This window comes from Spinacia oleracea, chromosome 3 (assembly GCF_020520425.1).
Source record: "Spinacia oleracea cultivar Varoflay chromosome 3, BTI_SOV_V1, whole genome shotgun sequence".
NCBI lineage: Eukaryota > Viridiplantae > Streptophyta > Magnoliopsida > Caryophyllales > Amaranthaceae > Spinacia > Spinacia oleracea.
The window spans coordinates 38,803,847-38,809,417 of record NC_079489.1 but is presented as its reverse complement, the minus strand read 5'-3'; the positions used below and the strand labels follow the sequence as shown (position 1 = coordinate 38,809,417).

Genomic DNA, 5,571 nt, shown 5'->3' with positions numbered 1-5,571 from the left:
TTGTCCTCCCATAAATCGGGATGAGATGCTTAAAAGTTGTACAAGGCCACTCGGAGAGCTAGAAACTGTAAAATGCATGGCCGTGCTCGGATGAATCATAGGCTATGATTATCTGTTTATTTGATCAGTTGAACTCTGAAATCGAGAAACACCTCTGGACATAATAAGGATGACAACTCTTACCTTATGTTCAAGAGCAAGCATAGAGCGACAAAGGAATTAGGTAAATGCACACTTGTCCCTAAGGACAAGTGGGAGACTGAAGGAAATAGTGCCCTTGGTCCAAGTATGCATATAATATTAAGTCTAATAAATGCGGTTCAGTATTAATTAACAAGTTAATAATTCAGTGAGATCAAGTGAGCTGAATTCCTAGCTAGAGGCCGCTTCAGTTCAAGTGGAATTAATGATATTAATCCACAGCTTACTCTTGACTGAACCCGTAGGGTCACACAAATAGTACGTAAACGGATCAAGTATTCAATGGCATTAAATACTCCATCTATGGATATTCGGAATCGACGGATCTTGGTTTCAGTGGGAGGTGAGATCGTCACAAGCAAGAAATGAATACTCCGGAAACGATGATATTACCGGAAACGGAAATATGGATCGTATCGGAAATATAAATATTATCCAAGTCGTAAATGTTGCCGGAAACGGAAGCATGGTACGTATCGGAAAATATTAATGGAAATGGAGAATCGGAAATATTGCCGGAAACAGAAATATTGTCAGAATCGGAAATATTATCGGAATCGGAAAATAAATCCGGAAACGGAAATATTAAATATTTGTTCGAAACGGAAATTAATTCCGGAATCGGAAATATTAAATATTGTTCGTATCGGAAATAAATTCCGGAATCGGGAATTTGATCGGAAGCGTATCGTACGAATTAGCATCGGACGAGGCCTGCCAGACGAAGGCCCAGCACGAAGTCGGGCCATCGCCCAGCAAGCCAGCGCGCCACAACGCACCAGCCAAGGCTGCGCCAGGCCCACCGCAAGGCAGGCCCAGCGCGCGCCAAGGCTGCGGCAGCGTGTGGGCCTCGTGGAAATGGGCTGCGAGTGCTCGCGGGCTGCGCGCGTGCGCATGGCGCCCCTAGTGGGCTGTTGTGCGTGCGTGTGTGTGTTTGTGTTCATATACGAATCCTAAAGCTATCAGGATTCGATATATGATTAAATTCCTAATCCTAAAAGGATAAATTAATTAAATAAGAGTTCTACTAGGATTCTAGTTTAATTAATTTGTATCCTAGTAGGATTCCAGTTCCTTTTCCATACCTCTATAAATAGGTGCCTAGGGTCATAATTTATAGACACAATTGAAGTATTCTAAAGGTAAGATTTTGAAGAAAAAAATTAGCCATACACTTGCACCTAATAGCCGAAATTCCTAAGCAACCTTAAGGGAGATTCTAGTAGGTCAAGCTTAAGGTGGATCCGGACGTGCTGTGGACTATCTACGGAGGGACGACACTTGGAGTCCTAAAGACTTGTTCTTGTTCGGTTCGGGCGCAGCTAGGGAGGGCACGCAACAAAGTGTATGCATCTAAACTATGCCAAATGATTATGTGTAAATAATATGCTTTCCTGGCTTTATGGTTTTTCCCCATGATTTATGTTTTGTCATATGAATCATAACCTAACACGTGTTGCGTCGTGGCTGCTGCCCCTGGGCGAGCTTGGTGCGTCGTGGCGCAGCGTGCTGCTACCCACACGCATCGTGCTCTTGCTGTGTGCCCATGCCCTCGCCCATCGCCCTGCACGCACGCCTAGGCGCAGGGCCTTGCGTGCCGCATAGCTCGTTGCTCGCTGCATTCGTACCGCACGGGCGACGAGCTCCCTTGCTCGTCGTCGCGTGCCCGCACTATGCAACACCCCTTTAGGGTAACACGTAGCTTCCATTGCTTTGTGCGTGCAACATTTATGGGCGTTTTCATAAAAAAATAAATTTTTTTTAATTTAAAATTAATGACAAATTAATAAATCATATTAATTTCATAATTTTAGGGCGAAAAATCGAAAATTTATTAATCAATTAATTTCCGATTAACATGGATTCAAATATAGGTCATAAAAATTTAAAATTTAACATAAATTAACAATTTTTATGGTGGTTTTTAATCATGTGTACCTAATTAAATTATTAATTAATTATGAAAAACAAATCACACTACTACAAAAATGTCCAAAGAGACCTAAAAAAACAGATCCATTAGAGTACTTAACGGGTCTCTTTACTTAATCAGACCTCGTGATACAAATCAGAGGTCTCTTATGTTATCTGGGCGCAAAAAAGAGACCCGTTAGCTTAGAAAGGAGATTTCTCGTAGAGGCGGGGTCCACTAATAAAAAATGAAGAGACCCGTTATCTCCTATAACAGGTCTGCTCCTCAATTAAATTATTATTAGAAGGTCAGAAATCATAACCCCTACTTCTCTCTCCCTTCCCTGTACAGCGAAAATAAAACCCCAAATACCTCAATTTCAGATCTGATTAAATTCGCAGAGAATTCATTCATCTCTCAAACTTCTCACTCCGTTATTCTCAATCGAAATCCCCAATTTATATTCTTGCAGATCACCAATTTCTGCAGCTCATCGAAATTGAATAAAAGAACCCTAATTTTCGAAATATAAATTTCAATTTCCGACTTTAATTCATACAATAGTTTCCAATTTTTCCATTGTAAAGTTTATCAACCTTGGAGGTTTCGTATGGTGAGTAAGTCGCGGAGCTCAAACAACAACTAACAGAGCAAGGTATATCTGCACTTTATTTTTCATGTTTTTTTTTCCGCCATGAATTTGATTTGGTTTCTAAGGTTTTTTAAATATATTATTTAGTAATTAGTTTGTTCTTGAACGTGTTTGCTTGATAATCTGATTTTTATACAGGCGTATGAAATTTGGTTGATTGGCAGCTATTGTACAGACATGTTAATTTGATTTGGAAGTTTGAAGTGAGGTAAAAATTAGATATTTTTTCGTATAATTTGGTATCATTGAAGATTGTAAATTTGTATATTTTTAATTGGATTTGATATTGACTTTGTATGGTAGGGTTTTTGTTTTGGTTTTTGTTCATGACGATACTTATGATAAGATTACGAATGATGTTCCTGCTTGATTTTGTGTGTTAAAATGGTTTTAGTACAATCAGCCCAAGTTTTGCAGCTTCTAAAGACTTGAGATTAGTCAGAATTCTTTGTTACTTGAGTCTCATATGATAGAGATTATTCGGGCATAATTAAAATCTCTTAGACTTTAGCGCGTCCCTTCTGTTTACACCAGTATATAACATTCTCATAATTAACAGAAATTAGTTTACTTTCTTTTTGTATCTTTTTTTAAAAAGTGAAAAAGTTAATGAGCAATAAAAATAAACCTTATGTTGAGCAGATTGGTGTTCAGTTTTAGTTTTCAGGAACCAGGTATAATCAAGTTGAAATAGCTGAATTGGGCAGAATGATGTTCAGTTTTAGTTTTCAGGAAACAGGTATAATCAAGCTGAAATTTGATCAGTTTCAGTAAAAATAACATCACAAGTAGACATTCCCATAAAGTGGCCGTAACTCAGAGCCTTACAGCCGCAGGCATTTGTTTTTTCATGAATTTTTTACGAGTATTTGATTATGCCTTGTTTGGAAAATTACATTGTTAATGTCACCATTACTAATGGCGTACTTGAATGCCAAAATTTTGTTAGAGAAGGAGCTTCCCTTAACATCAGAAATTGTAGTTGCCTAGTTGGCATTCATCTTGGTCTTTCTTTCTTGAGCATTGGTGTAACAAGGAATTCATCAATTGAACAATATCACAAATGCGGAGTGCAGAGCCTGTTGTTGATATATATTTATAAGAAGTCTTATTAGTTACTTCAATTCATTGGTATTGAGTTTTGCTCCTAGAATAGTCTTATTCTTAAGAACTTTATAACTTTCTAGGCCTTGAGTCAAAGTAAATCTATGTTCCTTTCAGTTGTTTAGACTTTAGAGGGCTTAGTTTATGTTGGGGTTTGTTTTGTGTGGTTTTTTCCTGCGTTTATTCTTTATTCAGTACACGAATGAATGTAGAGTCTTGGGTTTCTGTCAACAACTATGTGTTTGGAACTGGTTCTGTTGGTGGTAGTGTATAGGTCTGATTGCTTGAGGTGTTAGCACTTAGCAGCAGTTTTGTGCATTGCGCCTTAGAAGTAGAAGTATCCTTTTATGGCAATAATGGTTCTGACTCTTATTTGGTCTACTTTCTTCATGAAAGCGATGCATGTCATTTAGAATTTTAGAAATAACTTCAATTTGGCAAGACTGAAGGAACAATTCTGCATTGTGAAGGATTGTGGACCACTGGACCTTGACATATCTCATTAGCTTGCATGGATCAATGGATCAACATACTTTCCAGGTAATTATATACTCTCCATTGGAACGATATATAGCCTCGAACCTGGTATGCAAAGTCCTGATTTGAAGTTCTGGTTTGAAGAGCTTACTGGGAGTCTGGGGCTGATAGCTTGATGTCTGCTTTGCTACTTTATGTTGTGAACTTGTGATCACTGTTTTTGTACAAAAAACTGATGGTTCATCGCTTGTTATCATCATAAGTTCCTGCTTGATTCACTGTGGTTGTTGATATTCATGAGATCATAATTTTGAACAATCGTGTTAAGGGTTCAGACAGAAATTGTCTTTCATAAGTTGTAACTTTGATTATCTGGATAAAATTTGGTGGAAATAAAATGAAGTTTTGTTCGTTAATTTTCTGTATTTACTGTGCTGTCTGAAATTTAATCTTCTGAAATTTAAGTCCTGCAAGATATATCTGCTATTCAGAGTAAATTCTGTGGTGGTCAAAATAGTGTTGGTTCTTGCTGATTTGCCGTTCATGGGCAATTTTGTGCTTATCAGCTTGTCTTGTTCTGCGTTCTTAATCCGAGTTTCTTCATGTTGTTTTGCACAACTTTGACTTGTGAATTAGTGACATTATGCTTTGTGATTATGACTTCTAAAGTTGTTATCCTTGGGCTCTCTCTCACGTGCTTTAGTTGTCTTGTAGTTATTTGTTCGAGCTCCCGGTGCCTACTCCAACTAATATTGATGAGATCAAGGGCGTGATGTGGATTTGACACATATGTTGGAGCGTGTTACGTTAGAATCATGCTTTGGGTGATTTTTTTTTTTGAGGGGATGCTTTGGGTGATATTTCACGGAGCATAAAGACACAACTTAGAAAAATGTAGGTGGTCGTATGAAATGGTTTAATGCTATAGTTGTAGCAGGACTTAATTTTATATGTGTTTAGTTCTAAATTTTTGTTGTAAAATATTGTATATAATACTAATTATTATGGTAATTTTGTTTTGATGCTTCCCTTTTGGTGTGTGTGTGCGCTACTGTTTTTTTTTTTTATTTAAAATATAGCTGAAAAGAGACCCGTTATCTATAAGCATAGGTCTTTCGATTTTCAAAATAAAAAAAAATTTAAAATGTCAAAGAGACCCCCTTTCTTCAATATAGGGTTTGAATTTTTCTAACAAAGAGACCCCATTTCTCTGATGGTGGGTCTT

At 37.4% G+C, this 5,571-nt stretch overlaps 1 long non-coding RNA gene across 1 annotated transcript; it reads left to right on the top strand.

Annotated features, from left to right (window-relative positions):
- The first annotated feature begins 2,436 nt into the window (after positions 1 to 2,436).
- LOC110804022 (uncharacterized) lies at positions 2,437 to 5,571 on the top strand. Its single transcript, XR_002537620.2, has 4 exons — positions 2,437 to 2,768; positions 2,904 to 2,973; positions 4,340 to 4,409; positions 5,061 to 5,571. It is a non-coding gene; the product is annotated as an uncharacterized lncRNA (long non-coding RNA).